General features: G+C 36.8%; 1 protein-coding gene across 23 annotated transcripts in view; it reads left to right on the forward strand.

Moving 5' to 3' along the window:
• The window catches only part of LOC106157335 (uncharacterized), a 77,842-nt gene that overhangs the window by 33,062 nt on the left and 27,506 nt on the right, over window positions 1-17,274 (forward strand). For 5 of the 23 annotated variants that reach the window (XM_087011908.1, XM_087011903.1, XM_087011925.1 and 2 more), the window contains 2 exons: window positions 8,489-8,551; window positions 11,117-11,266. The exons of 4 other annotated variants lie outside the window; for them this stretch is intronic. The gene's annotated coding sequence lies outside the window, so the exon portion shown is untranslated. Of the gene's footprint in view, window positions 1-2,629; window positions 2,826-4,688; window positions 4,873-7,944; window positions 7,969-8,488; window positions 8,552-11,116; window positions 11,267-12,155; window positions 12,402-17,274 lie in introns of those variants that run through there. 14 more of the 23 variants (XM_087011918.1, XM_087011905.1, XM_087011920.1 and 11 more) reach the window with 7 other exon arrangements.

The following is a 17,274-nucleotide window of genomic DNA, read 5'->3' on the forward strand; positions in this document are numbered from 1 at the left end:
AAGTAACTCGAGGAAATTTAATGATGTAGGTTATAAAAAGCATAAAGATTACTTCCAACCCAAAGGCTGTCAAGATAACTGCAAGATGTTTATAGGAGAAATCAGATCAATTAGGTGTGAAACAAGGCATAGGTCACAAATAACTAGCACGAAATACTTCCTTGTATGATGGTGAACACGTTTATCACACCGTCACTTCATCATAGCGTGTTATCCAATTTTTTCCCAACCTCAATAGATATTCTTTTTTGTTTCTCAGCATTAAAAGCATCCTCGCATAACTTTGAATTTTGGTGTTATTTTTAACGAGTAATAGAAAGTGGTAATTAGCCACAAAACTAGCTTCGTCTGACACAAACAAGTGCCTCTTTCCACTGAAGTCTGAATATTGTAGAGAAGTGTTTACTTTCTCTTAAACATAAGCATTGATATAAAAATAGAGAGGATTACACTTTGGTTGCTTTCATATTATTGAAATCTTTAAAAAGTTGGTGTCATTTGGCCCAAATTATTATTTATATATTTATTGTTTTGCCTTTAAAAAATAAAACAGTTGAATTCAAATTTTAATAAAGGTGAAATACTTTTAAAATGCAAAATGGAAGGTGTTACAAAGATTGAAAAACATGATGGCAGCACAAACAATAGTCTGTCATTTTGTTTATCCTTTAAAAACTCTTATGGGTTGATTTCCATGTCAATAGTGCACGCATAACAGGCATTTGTCTAAGCTATTACCCAATACCACTCCAGACAGTGCGAGCTGAAGTCATGTCATGTTTAGTATATGACGTTATTTCGCAGAAAAATAATGTTCTCATTATCACTCTATGGCATTCATTGGTGAAAGTATGCAATGCACTGGTAAACCTAATGACTCAGGCATTCCATTTTCTCAATTTTGGACCACAAAAGTATGACGTGTTTCCACTTAAGTTGGGTTCAACTAACTGTGGATGGTTTATCCCCAACTGGGAGTCTGATTATGACAAGTTCACAGGGGTGGGGAGGAGGGGGGGGGGGAGAGGGGAAAAAACAACCTAATGACATGTGCAGCCAAAAAAAAATCTGTTGGTGAAAGTGATTGAAATTAAAATCTACTGGACAAGGCCTCTGTATCTGAGTAATAATAGTAATTTAGTGGTAAGATTGCAACCCAGTACATAAAGTATGAAGACCATTGCAATACTAAACTAGAACAGCACTCCCAGAGCACAAACCTCCACCAAGGCAGCGATTTTTGATTATTATTGATTATTGACCCGGATCACCACCAAAAACTAATCATCTGTTCCTTGGCCCACTTCTGACAGTTCCTGAAAATTTCATCAAAATCAGTCCATAACTTTTTGAGTTATGTTGATGACAGACAGACAGACAGACAAACAGGGGTGAAAACATAACCTCCTTGGCAGAGGTAATAAATGCCTTATGTTTGAAGGATACTAGTACTGATATTATAGTGATCTGAAGCTTTGACTCCCAGGGCGGCTGAGGGTGCAAAATAATATCATGTCTTGTATGCTTTTATTTCCCTTTTTTTAACTTCTAGATTATCGTGATGTTATCCTTCATGGATTGTAGTGATGAACAAAATGTTTGTACAGAAGCATTATTTAAAAAAACCCTGCATAATAGCTCCAATGGTGTCCACACTCCAGTTTTTACTCAGACCTGTGTTACAGCCTTATAAATGGATTAGGTGTTTACTAACACTACACGCAGATCTTTTAGCACTAACACCCATACTAACCACTCAACCCACGAACACACTGCACATTTATTTAGCACCAGCAAAGCAATACCTAGTACTAACATTCATCCACTCTGGTGGTGCTGGTTAATTTGTGGGTTATGAGGTTAATATGGGTGTTAGTGCTAAAAGATCTGCAGGTAGTGTTAGTAAACACTAGAATTGTTTATAAGGCCTGTGTGTTTACCAGTTTACCAGTGCCCTTCCTTCCACTACAATCGAAAGCCAAGGTCTACATAATCTAAAGTGCAGCATTCAGAAGATGCTCACTGCACATGCATCATATACATGCATAAGGATTCCGTAGAGGTTTTTTTTACCTCTGGCAAGCATGGCATAATAATCCTGACTGACACTAGAAACCAGAAAAGCTGCAGTGATAACTGATAAGTAGCATTGAATATGTATCCTCTTTGTAACCCTGTCTGGCTGAAGATGATTGTCGGACTAGTGTACCCATCAAGGCAGTTACCGTTGTCTGCAAAACAACTTAGGGCGCATTTCCAGTGAAGTTAGGCCGACATAAGTGATCATCTGTCTCAATGGGCAGTTTGTATTTTGCTCTGTCAACCTCAACCTTTTTAATTGAGGTTATAGAGCCAAAAATCCTTCAGTTGATGTCCTATGATGAAATAGCTATGTGCATCCAGGTTTCCAAGATGGGTGTTCCCAAGTTGGGTAGACTCAAGGTGAATGGAAACACACCTAAATTGCAAAGGAATAGGCAGAATTGTATGTAACAATTGTACCATTTCTTTTCATCTAATGTCTGGTTTGATTTTTTATTGGCAGTAAAACTCTAGTTATTTGAATTGTGAGCAGGAAGTAAACTGGTTAATAGTTTTAATTTGAGGCATAGGGTGTTATCTTTTTCAGGCAGATAGACAGACAGACAGACAGACAGACAGGAAGGTTGTCAGACAGGTGTGCAAGCAGGTGGACAGTCAGACGGACAGACAGACAGACAGTCTGAGAAGAAAAAAAAAACATTAACGAGCAGATTGACCAGGAGCTTAAGATTATCTTTATTTTCAATCCTTCTTCCACCTGAACATCACGTAATATATCCAAAGTAAGTCAAGGACTCAGGTTGATCATTTGGAAATCCTATCTTTAATTACTTCTTGACATTACCTATTACTTAATGGCAGGGATGTTCTGACGTCAGTGAGTTACATCATTGTGGTTTTATATAGCATTGTGCCGCATTCATTTGGATGTATGTTGTTTCAGAACTGGAATTTGAGAAGTGCATGAGGGATAGAAATTCAGCAGAATATTCATGGATTTTTTTTCCTTTGTAAATTCTCATCTTTTTGTCCTCACTTAGCCTGACTGTCTGCTACTAGCTGGTTGCATGAATTTGCAAAAGTCACAGCATTGTTTAACTATTTTATGAAAATATTGTTAACTTGGAACACATTCAGAACAGCAGACTAACAGATCCATGGATCAAACATGGCTGACCCACTTTAATGTTTGTTGCGTAATCCCTGCGGGGAATCTATTGAGTGTCTATAAATTGGGAATTAAGCGACAAGCTTTTTAGTTGACCACCATATCTGACCTGCAGATTTGTAAGTCCACTGTTCTGAATGCGCTCTTAAGCTCTATTCCCATAGATTTTAGATCGATCTATCCCCGCGGGGAGTCTCACTAGATTACTTTCAGATAATCCGACTTAAATGTCCGTCCCGCCTACTACAAGCTGTATGGGGGTAATTAACGTTCGTGTCCGCCCGGCTGACAGCTATTTAGCGCAAACCCCCAGGGAGTTAGGTCGATCTAATCTATGGAAATGGGGTGTTAAATGTGTTAGTTGGTACTTTCCTTACTAAGGAGACCATAGTTGTCATCAGATTTAATTGTGAGATTAGATAGTACAAATACTTTGAGGTAAGGAGCTTAGTTGACTTAAAGTCTTACATGGCTTACCTAAGATGTTCTGTCAACTCTTGGTTTGTTTCAGGTTTTTGGAATACAGGAAGTGAGTTAAAGGACAATAGGCTTGCGTAAAAAGGAAAATTTAAGGCATACCTCTTCATTTTCAGCTTTTTGTTGCTTTGGATTAACTTATCAGGTTAAGCTCACTGACTGTTAAAAAAATCAAGTCAGTCCAACAAGCATTGTGGTGTTTTTTATCTTAGATACATCAGGAAGTTGTGCATTATGGAGCCTTATCCTAGGGAAAATATGTGGTAATTAAGGGGGTGGTTGTGTGGTAGAGAACCAGGTTTATGGCATAGAGGTCAGCTGTGTAAGACCCCATTTCCACAGATTTTAGAGCCATCTATCCCCGTGGGAAGATGGCCGTCGGCTTAACCGGCTTAAATGTCTGTCCCGCCTACAAAAAACTGGGGGTAATTAACTTTTGTGCGCGCTCGCTTCCGGAAGCTGACAGCAATTTAGCGTGAATCCCCAGGGAGTTAGGTCGATCCAGATGGATTGATCTAAATCTGTGGGAACCCAGTCTAAGGGCTCATTCCCATTGAAACCATCATTCTACATAGATCGATTCAACTCCACGGGGATTCTCCCTTAATGCAAGAAGTTTAAGAGATTAACATGCCTCCTCATTTCCAACGTACTCACATAATCTCCAGCTTTTCTCTAATCTTATCAACACCAGGAGGCGGCATATATATATATATATATATAATCCTGCTGGTGGTACAAAACCTGGCAGCAGTATCGCAGCTCTGATCTCCTAGTTTTTATAGGCATTCTGTTTTCTGAGGCAATAAGGTTTATCAGCATTGTGCAGCCAAAACACAACACTGAAGCAACTTGACATTGAAATGACATCTAATGAATTGGATGATGCTGCGTTAGAGTGGATCACTGTTCAATTGGATGATTTGTCTGGAGAACCATTGGGAAGTTGTTGATTTTTTTTTTTCCTCTCTCCCTGTTTTTGACTCATTTTGTTCTATAGGCAGTGTAATTTTCCAGTATTATGCAGTTTCATCACAAAGAGATTGGGGAAACCAGTTGATGAACAGAAGTTATAAGAGCAGGGTGAATCACTTGAGTTGCTCAGTTGTTTTGATGGAAGTACGTATCGTGCAGAGATCTGGAATTGCCTGGAAGTAGGCGATGAATCACTACGAAAAATACAGGTACCTGGGCTTTTTACATATAATGGTTTCTTTATGATACACAAAACTAGGGACATGTGAGCAACTAGATGTAAATTTATCTTATTAATTTTGTTGGAGTTAGTAGGTGACAATATTAAGCTGTTTTTTTTCTTTTTCTTTCCTTATTTATTTGTTTATTTTTTTATACCATGTTCACGCTTTAGCCATTTATCATGATAAATAGCAAATTGAGATGCGTTTCAAATAATTACAGTTGTGTAGTATAAATGCATATCTGTTAACTGTTTTTTAAAAATCCTGCGAGCGAACCTGATTTTTGGCAGCAATTCGAATAACTCTGCAAAACCAGCTATGAATATAAGGGTCTTAATGCACATGCACCGATTCTCTGCTGTTTAAAAATAAGTATCACAGAAAGCAAAAAAAAAAAAAAAAAAAAAAAAAAAAAAACAGTATGGTAAGAGCAAAAAATGGCACCATATTTTTATGGACAGGTTTTCAAGTTTAAAAAACAACAACAACAGAGTATGATAAGAGCAATGAATGGCACCATATTTTTGAATTGACAGGTTTTCACATTTGCGCATACATATTTGTCTAAACAGGAGGCAGTGCTTTGATTTTCAACGCGTGATTCTGTTTTGTTTTGCTGAATGTGTACAGGGAAGCGATTCAAATTTTTCACCTAAAATTCAAATTGGAAAAATTCCAGATTTTTCTGATGGTAATATTGGCAAGATATTACCGTAGTTTGAATTAAGTGTTGTTTTTCATTATAACCTCCTTAATTTGGCTAAAACTTTACTTTCATTATTGCTGCTACTGGCGAGTTAGGAGAAGGATCTATCATATCCTATAACGTAACTGTTGTTGGCAGCTGCCACGAATGCTGATGCAAAATAACCGATGCAATCTGTTTTGGATGTACTGTGCAAATTGCAACAAGTAAAACCATGTTGAGGTCAATGCCCAGTCTGTATTTGATTAGATGTAATACAGGAAGGGAATTGGTCTGTTGTAGCATATAAAGTACAGGTACATTTAAGTAGGATGATTGATGGAAGAGCGATTGTATAACAGAATGGCAGATTTTCAGACATACTGATTGATGGACAAACAGACAGAAAAACACAGACTTGAAAGAGTAAGGGAATAGCAAATAAAAAAATGATTAAATATAGATACTTTTCCTTCTTTTAACAGTCATTGAACCTTTTAAGTTGAAAGAGGATATAAAGAGACAAAGTAAATAAAAGAGAAACATACTGAGGTAGTGGAATGAAAAAAAGTGAGTGAAATACAATATTTTGTTCTAAATCAATTCTTTGACAAAAGATGGCAATTAGATCAGCACATAGCTGGGGGCTGTAAGCTGCATTCATCTGTGGTGTTATATACTGTTACAGCCACAATACAGACTGTGATAATGTTATAGAGGACATTCAGAACAAATAGATCCGTGCAGGGGCGGACTCAGAGATATTTTCTGACAGTCTTCACAACTATCTTTGTTGGTCCATCCTCCATTTTGACCGTCTTCCGACAGAAAACATATGATACCCATCAATGTAAACTTGAAAATCTGACCGTCTTCAGGAAGACCCAGAAGACAGCTTAAATCAGCGCCTGCCGTGGACTAAAGATGGCCGCCTTACTGAAAAGCGAGCAGCATCGCCTAATCCTCTGATGATCCCCACCTCCACACATGCTGGCACTGCAGGGGCCTCGCAAGTAAAGCTCGAAGCTCAGATTTAATCCATTTAATGGCGTGTGTGGAGGCGGGGAGACCATCGGGGGATTAAATGGTGCTGCTTTTATGTGGGGCGGGACATATTTGGTCAGCGGATCATCTATTCTGAAAATGTCAGGGTACAGCACTCGTGTTATGGTAGGATACATGTTGTTATTGTATGGTACATGCTGTTATTATGAATTGGAAATAGGCTCTGGGGACGCTTTGCAGACAGACAGACTGTAGGTTACATGAAGAAGTTATGTGTGGTGCCATTTATAGACTTGGTATGTATCCCATAAGAATACTACAGACTGAAAATAGGAAACATTTTAGTATTGCATGGAGAATATTTTAAAATGAAATTTTGATAATTTGGCAACCTAATATAACTGCTGTTTTGCACTATGCATAAATCGAGCTTTTTTGAGGTATCAGGCACTGTTGAATATTTATTATATCTGACTGAATATTTATTATATCTGACATGAATTCTGGCATAGGTGGGTGAGGTTTCCATCAGATAACCAAGGTTAAGTTTTACTTAACAGACTGAAAAATTGGGAAAAGGAGGAGCAGGGCACAAATCCAATCTATCACATTTAAGGGGTTCTTGTCAACAAACTAGCTAATTTTACTAATGCAGATTATTGATGCTTAATCAGAGGATTCCTTTATCTTCTCCTGAAGAAGTTTTGAAGTTAATGGAGATGGATAGGTGGATGGCGTGCCCTGTGGTGTGCAAATTGGTGTGGTTTTCATTTCAAAGTACTTGTCAAGATAATATTTTTTGTTATAACTCTTTTCCGGTATTTTTCTCATTAATGGACGCATTCCTAAAGTCATATATTTACTGTTTTTGTTTTTCTCTGAAGGTTGCAATGAGTTATGTAATAGATGAATTCTACAGACATCTGGTTGAGTTAGCCCAAAGAAACAAAACAGAAAAATAGGTGAAAAACATCCGGTCTCATTTCCACTCTCAGCATAGATAAGAAAGTGAAGGCAGGTGCACTCTGCAGCTTCTCTTCCCTCCCCCCCCCCCCTCAAAAATGGGATTTCCCTGATTCATTGACCTTTTCCATAACAGCAATCTTTATTTCTACTGTGCTACTGTATATGAAGCTCAGCACCAAGTATAAAGATTGCAGTCATAGCTTTGAAACTCGGGGCGCTGCATTATTTCTACTGTGCTACTGTATATGAAGCTCAGCACCAAGCATAGAGATTGCAGTCATAGCTTTGAAACTCGGGGCGCTGCTTTATTTCTACTGTGCTACTGTATATGAAGCTCAGCCCCAAGTATAAAGATCACACATCCTAACCATCAGGTAGTGAAGGTATTCAGTTTCTGGAGTACAGGGATAGCTGATCAAGAATAGGTTGCTGTCTATGAAATTTCCATATTTTTATGATATATATATATAAATAAATATATATATATATATATATATATTAAGTATTTATTATTATTATTTTTTTTTTACTTGATTTATTTTTTGCTTAATAGTATTTATTATTATTATTTTTTTTTTACTTGATTTATTTTTTGCAGGCCTGGGAGTCATTTTCGAATCTTTTTTTTTTTTTTTCTTGATTGAGTATATCAATATCTGAATCCGTTCAATTTTTTAAAAATTTACTTTTAAATTTTATTTTCTTCTTCAAATGTTTCTGGAACTGAGCTTGTTTACTTTTTTATTTATGAAAAAAAAATGTACTGGAAGAAGAAATTAGGAACACTGTGGAGACCTTTTGAGTCAGCCAGATATTGTTGCCAAAGCAAATGATGTAATTAGCGGCTGGATTTAAGGCATTATGCCAGTCTCAATTTGTACTTCCGTGGCCTATGGAAGCGAAAGATTGTTACTGACACCCTAACGTTTGCATTTTGTTCATCAGGTTGAAGCAACAACTAGACACGTGTTTCCTCTTCCGACTGTCCTTGGCTCAGAATTTTAACAGGTAACACGCTAGAATTTTAATTGATACTTCTCCTACTGTTAATGCGTCTCTCACAATTAAAAGTTAAGTGGAAATAATACAGTTGGCACAAAAATTTTAATGTTTCATCAGGGCTCGACATTAGCGCCTGTCCGCCTGTCCGGGACAGGTAAAAATTCAGTTCGGACAGGTGAAGTTGCAGGGTTGGCTGTCCGACGGACAGGTCATGTTTTATGAGAAATGTGGAGCAAAAATCTTTAAAAAATCATTTTTGTTGCATACTGATGTCTTTTTGCCTCTTCCTAGACGGCATTAAAAAGAGTGACCTACTTTTGGCACAAAACACATGCAGTCGCAAAACGAAGTCTGAGCAAACTTACCGCCAAATTATGCAAGTGTTCTGAGCAAACTTACCGCCAAATTATGCAAGTGTTCTGAGCAAACTTACCGCCAAATTATGAAAGTGAACACCCTCCAGAACTTCATCAGACAAAATTTATTCACATATCAGGTTCACTACTGAACATTTATTTAGTTAAAAATCCTACGTGCTCTAGTAATAAAGACCCTTCCAAAAACAGAAACTATGCGAGTACAGTGCTGCCTGGTTACAAAACCAGATTGGACTGGATGAACAGGCTATATCTAGTTCGTTGTCAAGGCAACATACTGCCTGTCAATCAAATACCTACTAGTATGCGATCTACTCACTATAGAAAGTGAAATCTTTGGGATTGAAGATCTTGTTGAAATGTTGTTTATTTGCCAAGATATAACCAGAAATTTTGTATGATGTTTTCTTTAATGACTCTAGCATCACCTCTGTTATTTACAGTTTAAAATTTAGTGCTGGAATATGATAAATTAACATTGCTCTCATATACCAGTGTGATATTGATGTAAGGAAGAAATTAGTAATAACAAATATGAGAATTTAAATAAAAAGAAGGGGAAGTTTTTTATACTGATTTTATTTAATTCATATATTTTTTAAAAATGAAACACATGATAACCCCTTAAGAAGTAAATATAAGTAAATATAAATATAAGTAAGGTATTATAAAGTATTATAACATGAATATTCTTTAATTTTCATTGAACTTTATTCAGATATTTTAAATATTGAATATTTTAATAAAATTAATTTAACAGTACCACCTCCCCAATTCCCGCTCAGGGTTTTTTTTTTTTTTTTTTTTTTTTTTTTAGCTTTGGTTAAACTTCATGTGAATCTGTTATCAAATTGCAGACTTACAATTAGTAAACCCTGTACCCCAAATCCTAGGAGAAGCCCTGATTGGAACTAAATAAATATTAGACTTATATGCAAGATTAAATCTTCAGGAGTTCACAAGTATGAAAAAACAACTTTTTATCTGAACATAAATTCACTTTAAGGTGCATTTTCGGGGCTCATATGATTGAATGTGTTGGTAATAAATACATTAAATGTATGACTACACATATTAATTGACAAAGTTCAAAGGTATGAATAAAAAAAAATTATTGGTTTTGTGGACAGGTTGGATTGAAAATCGGACAGGTCAAATTTATGATCACCTGTCCGAAGGACAGGTGCTCATAAAAGTTAGTGTCTAGCCCTGTTCATGACATTTACTGTTGTTACATAGATATTGACATGTTAGGGGTTAAGGGGGGGGTTAGAACAAACCGTTCTTTTTGCTGACAAAAGGTCTGCTCTGGGTAAAATTTGATATTGGTACATAAAGGTTTTATGGTAAAAGGTCCACTTTCAGAAAAAGACCTGACACCCCCCCCCCCCCTCCCTTTTAGAATTGCTGGCTACATTAAAACATGAGTAAGGCATGTTTATATTGCTGGTTGGAATCAGTAACGGTAATATATTGCTTGATTTCGTAATAAACCTGCTTTCTGTGTATACGAGTTTATGAAGATGACTAAGTCATTACTGTCATGCGGCAGTCACTTTGGACTCTATTGCCTTCTACTAGTATTACTAGTTCAAATCGAAAGATAAAAGGAGCGAATGAAGCCGAGATTACCAGTGATGAAAAGAGAAACGATGCAGTGAACAAGATTAGAATAAACGAGGTTGAGAGGATTGTATTGTCATGCATGAAAACTGACAACTAACTGAGTACGCAAAAGGATGTGAACAAGGACATTTAATGTAGAACATTTCAAACAGATGAAAATTGATTGTTCCTGCGTATCTGTATTTCCTATGTGGATCGTAGCATTGCCGTAGTATATAAAGCTGGGGTGTGATTGACTTTTGTGAAAATATTTTATAGACTAACAAATGTCAGGCAAATGGTAATTTATTGATTTGTGATTTTCCAGGTCGAAGTTTATAAAAAAAAAACCCTATAAGATAGCTAGGGATTTGATAATCATATTGACATAGGACTTAATTAGAGGAAACACAAATAAAAGATCATGATATTGATTGCGTGTAAAACATTCTAGATTGAAGTCAAGAGTTATTGTGTAAAGATAAAAAATGACAATTAATTGCATCTGGTTACTACACACTAGCCAAATTATGCAAACAATGTTCATTTGATTAAGTCATTACCTGTTATCGATTCTTTTAATTTATAGGTCAAAGTTGAGGACTCAGTGAAGATATAGAGATTGGATTGTAGAAGACATAATCAGTGATACGGACTAGTACCTACTTCAGAGATCATAGCAGAGAGCAGTGTGAAGAAACGAGGAGTGAGCAAGTCAAAGAAAAATATATATAAAATGGTAAGCAGCATAGGAATTCTCATTGTGAGGAAGACATGATCAAGAATTGAGACGTCTAAGCTTTCAAATTGTCAGGAGTCTCATATCAGGCCTGTAGCTAGCAATTTCAGAAAGGGGGGTCTTTTTCTGAAAAAGTGGAAACCTTTGTGTGCCTGGATAAAATTTTACCTAGAGGGGACCTTTTTCCAGCAAAAAAGAGGGAGGGGAGTTGAACCCCCCCCCTCCCCCTCCCCACGAACCCCCCTTGCTGCAGGCCTGTGTTTCTTAATTAATCTACAGATATAGAAAAATAGTTTCACATGTAGTAGCAGAGGACTTGAACAGTTTGCAATTAAAGGTGAGAGCAAACCCAATAAAGAAATAGACAACACAATACTTTACAGGTCATAAAGAGAAACAGTGATAACATAATACAGCCATTCTGAATAGAGCAACACATAAACAACATGAGTGGTTATGAAAAAAGATGATAACATGGCATAAGAATGTGTAGGTCAGTATATGAGGATGGTATTTAGTCATAACATCGTGGCAGTCACTTTGGACTTTATTGCCTCTATAATTGATATGACTAGTTGAAATCTATAAGTTAAAGGAGGGGATGATACATTGTGAGTTGATTCACATGCAGTGCAATAAAGTTACAGTGTGCAAAAGTAAAGAAAAATGAGACCATTGCACTCGAGTGTATATCAGGTTATTGTGGTTAGTATCATTTTTGTCAAGCACGAATTTGCTCCGTCTTCAAGGAGATGTATCGGGTTTTTTAAGTATTCCTCCTTAAATGTATGAAAATGCAAAGATATGAGGCCTTTGCGGGGTTGGAGGAACAGATAACAAAAAGGAGACATACTGGGTCTTGCAAGTATTTCTCCTTAAATGTATGAAAATGCATAGGCATGAGACCTTTGAGGGGATGGAGGAACAGATAAGAATTTCCCACTAGGCTTTTCTAAGAATCCTCCTACCCCTTTTATCATGTGTGTTGTCCGTATGTAGAGCATCGGCGTCTAGAATCGATATCTAAGTCATTGGTTTATAAATAGAGATGGGAGAAGTCATGACATGCACTGTGAAGTGTGGAAAAGTAAGAAGTTAGCTGTGGTTAATGAAGTGATCGCCCCGGGTCCTGGTGGTTAGTATTGAGAATAATCAACTACAAGGCTTAGCAATAAGGCTTAGAGAGGCTTAACATACGTGTAGTACGTAATGTGAAAAATCAGGGTGGACGGAAGCTGTCTTTTGGAAGACGGTCAGAATTTTTCAAGTTTACATGGAAAGCATCTAATTTTTTTCTTTCGGATGTACAATTTCAAATGGAGGATGGATCAACAAAGAAAATTTGGAAGACTGTCAGAAAATATCTCTGGATCCACCCTGAAAATGATATGAAATTTAGTCCATTGAGAGAGAATGCTTGAATTTTATCACTGATAGTAAGAAATCAACAAAGCGGCATTGTTTTTCATTAAGAAGAGATAAATGTGTTGTCAAACATTGAAAAAAAAAATAATAATAAATGGTTTAAATGGAAAGATTGAGAGGGTGGACTGTTGGTATCAAAATGAAATTACTAGTAGTGACCTTGTGTCTTCCTTGTGAGCTTGTGTCTTCAAAATAGGATATGCCATGTTTGGAGATTTAATCTTTAATTGGAAAATATTTGGCAATCAGTTGTAGAAATACAGGATAGATTAGACTTGTTAGTTTAGTATTTAGTATGTTAGCAAAAGGATATTGAATTTTCGACTAAGACCACTAATTTTGTTTTACTTAAATCTGGAAAACAAGTTCTGAATAAATGGATAGGGTGAAGCGAAAAAGAGGGGGGGGGGGGGTGATTACTGTTAAAATTATTGTAGGTTTATCTGTAATGTAGCAATTATATGTCCCTTATGAAATTCAATACCCCAAGTTCCATTATCTAAAACTGACTGAAAAGAAATGTGAGTCTTCTGCATCCATGACAGGCCTGTAGCCAGCAATTTCAAAGATTTTTTTCTGAAAAAGTGGATCTTTTTATCCCCTTGGCCGACCCAGCTTGAGAAATGGCATAAAACCTAGATCACATTTTGATTCTAAGCAGATTTTTTTTTTTCGAACAAAATGCAGTACCTTCTAACCTTTTAGCCCTCGATCTCTCATTCCTCTGCTTACAGGCTTGCATGATAGACCTTGTAATGGCATTCAATGCTGCCCTGAGGTCCACTAACAAGATCTACTGAAACACTGTTTTTTTTCTGAAAAATTGAATCTTTTGTCCCCTTAGTTGACCCATCTTGGGAAATGGCATATAATCTAGATCAGATTTTGATTCTGAGCAGACTTTTTTTGGACAAAAACATGATGCTTTCCAACCTCTTAGCCCTCCCCTCTCCCATTGCCTTGCTTACAGGTTGCATGATAGACCTTCTTCTTAATGTACTGGCATTCAACGCTGCCCTGAGGTCCTCTAACAAGATCTACTGAAACATGTGTTTTGTTATTTGCCACCAGTTGAACTTGACCCATGGATCTTGTCTGACATGCAAAACTGCTGGGAAACATTGGTTCAAGTTAAATAGGTACATGCTCAAAAACAATATCAAAATAAGCTCAGTTTGGCCTTTTTCCTGCAATGTATCCTATCTGGTTTTTTTTTCTTTTTTCTTTTACTTTTTTCCCTTTTTTGTGTAAATTTTTTTCTGCAAAAACTACCTCATTTTGTCCTACTCGTGCGTCATTGTTTGACCCCTCGCTGCACTTAAATCTGATGTTTCACATGCCATTTCTAATAATTTCAAATAATTTAGTTCCAAATGTATACTGAGTCACAAGGACCACCCTGTCTTCCTTTACATTTCAGAAGAAAGGATGAACCTCAGATACTTTTATTAGAAGAGTTTTTATTATTATTTGGGGACCGAATAAAGACATCTGAACCCCCCCCCCCCCCCCCCCCCCCCAGGGCCAAGATACCATTTCAAGCCCATGTTCTTATTATTACTTTTTCTGCTAAAAGAGTAATTGAGTCTGTTCAAAAGCCAGACGATGACAGAAAGGACTTCCTGTTCACGCAAAACCAGGTGGACTAGTACAAACAGGTAAAAAGACTGTCAACACATGGGTTTAAGTGGACAAAGTAGGAGTGTTTACACTGGTCATTGTGGTTCAACTCTATTTCTGACTAGTTTAACTGTGGTTTAGCTGTAGATGTAGAAGTAGACAGGTGATAATCAAGAAAGGTGGTAACTGAAGTGACTGGTGTAGATTATCAAATGCTTGATCACTGAGAGTATAATGACTTCTTTTTTTTTTTTTTTTTTTTTTTTGTGGCAATACCAGCAGGTTTAGAGGTCCTAGATTTTTAAATCTTTTGCATTTTCATGTTCCTTTTCTAACATTTTGGAAACTGAGGTCACATGTGCCATTTGGTTTCAAGAGAGTAGTTTTCTGATTTTTTTTTTAAATCTCACATAGGCTTTATGGTTACTTAATAATAGTGATAGGACAAGTTTTGGTCTTAAAGGTTCACCAACTATTGGTAAATGTACTTTTGTAAAAATGGACCCAATTATATGTAGCTGAGACGGTCCATTTGTTTTCTAAAAGAACTTCAGCCTCATCATTAGTCATAAAGCAACCTTTCAATTCATTAAATGTGTTTTTTATCCAAAATATAAGGATATTAAGCAGCCTGACAGCTCTCTCTTGAATCCAGCCCCACAACATGGAATTTTGGTTAATAGACTTCAGACTCTGTCTACAACAAACCAGGAAGATAAAGTGTGTAGAGAGAGAATTTAAATGTAGACAATTACAATCGCAACATGCCTGGCTGTGCACAGTGTGAGCCACATTTTTAGCAGACATTACGATCACAGTTTCCAGCCTTAGGAAGCCAGCCCAGTGCTAGAAGACTTACAAATACAATTATCATGAAAAACAGGATTCATTACATGAGAAAGGTATCAGAAAATACAGACACAAAACCATGTGGGTTGCAATAAAGAGCTGGAAATTAGATGCTACCTTGACATTTTAGGTAAGTTTTCATGATGTTGTGCAGTCCCAGCGCAACCGACTGTTTGGTCCATTTTTACTTATGACATAGCCAAAGAGGTAAATGTTGAACTTTTAGAACTTAATTTTGCTTGGAGAACCAAAGATTTACATTAATTTCCATGTCTATAACAAAGGTGGTCAGAACAACAGAAGAAAGGAGACCTTCCGAGAGAGCCTCAAATGAGGCTGACGACAGTATGTGATGTCATAAGAGACTTGAAAATGTGGTAGAATCCTCACCAGGTGGGGGTTACCTTTATGCCATAGAGGTGAAACTGTGCACCAGGAATATCATTTTAGAATACAATGCAGAATTAAGTGACATGGAAAACAAATGAGGCTGACGGCAGTATGTGATGTCATAAGAGACTTAAAAAATGTGGTAGAATCCTCACGAGGTGGGAGTTACCTTTATGCCATAGAAGTGAAACTGTGCACCAGGAATATCATTTTAGAATACAATGCAGAATTAAATGACATAAAAAACATGATGAATAGATTGTAATTCAACACAGCTAAAAAGAAAACAACCGTAAAAACATCAGTGGATAAATTCCATCAGATTTTATTTGTTGCCATACCGCAGTCACCAGTCTGCCATTATTGTAGACTCCCATTCCTTCCAAATCCCCTCGCAAAACTAATTTCACTTGTTTTCACAGTATGTCATAAGACATTGTGCTCTCTTGGTTTTTGTCCCTTTAAGAGCAGTTTTCTGTGGTTACCGAAGAGTTACCACTTAGGGTCCATTCCCAGACTTTATCATACTAACTGTGGAGCAATCTATCTCCAAGGGAGTTCTTGCTAAATTGCAATCAACTTAAGCGGCTTAGACACATGTCACACCTAATGAAGCTGCTAGGGGGTAATTAATTATTGTTTAGCAGCTTCGGTAGGTGTGCCATACCCCTTGGAGATGGACTGATCCTGTTAGATCGATCTAGTTATGGGAACCCAGTCTTAGTGCATTCTAAGTTGAACTGCCACAACTTGGCATGAAACACAGCCATGCATTTAAATTCCAGTAATTTGCAACCAATGTTATTCACATGGGATTTTGTGGGGGTTACAAAATCATACCATGTTATGGGCCCTCTGGATGGAAATGGCTTCCTTGTACCAGGTACAATTCCAGGCATTTGGTAGTCAGTAAATTAGAACAATATATATGTACTGAATTAAGATCAGACTCAGTTTCTGGATATTGGGTGGCAGTCGTATATAATTATGAACAACTGACTGTCTGACATCATGCGCATGTTGGAATTTTTGTGATTGCAAACAATATTATTTTTAATGTGATAACAAATTTTTTATTCTTTGGAAAGAAGGGCAAAACCACTTAACTGCATGCAATGTCATTTTTTATTTATTTTATTCAGTTATTTATATTTTTATACTGCATTAAGATTTTTATAATTTATTGGCTGTTTAGCCATTAAAGAACCCATTGAACAACGAAGTACATGTACTTTTTTTCTCAGGGAAGAGGGCATATCTTTTCACTTGTTTACGACGGAAAAAGGAGATTAATTGGAAGTACAAATAAATGCATATTTACTTGTCTGAAATCTAATAAGGATAACTTCCTTTGACGGATATAGTCAACTCTTTAGATGCTGGACAGATGGGTATGTTTGTTCATTTACTACTGACCTCCATAACAGGACACATTTACATACCTAGATCGATCTAGCAGGATTGACCCATCTCCGAGGGGATTCTCACTAAATTGCTTTCAGATTAAGCGTTTTAGATGTCTGACACCTACTGAAGCTGCTAAGCGATAGATAATTACTCCCTAACAGCTGGGAGATGGGTCGATCCTTCTTGATCAATCTAGGTATGGGAATGGGGTCTAAGTTATATCAGCTTAACTTCATACCCCACCAGCCAAGCAGTCCCTGTTATGTTATTATGATTGATAGCGTTAACCATATGGAGTCAGCCTAATTCCTAGAATG

This window comes from Lingula anatina, chromosome 4, assembly GCF_051362555.1.
Source record: "Lingula anatina isolate TDL-2025a chromosome 4, LinAna3.0, whole genome shotgun sequence".
Taxonomy (NCBI): domain Eukaryota; kingdom Metazoa; phylum Brachiopoda; class Lingulata; order Lingulida; family Lingulidae; genus Lingula; species Lingula anatina.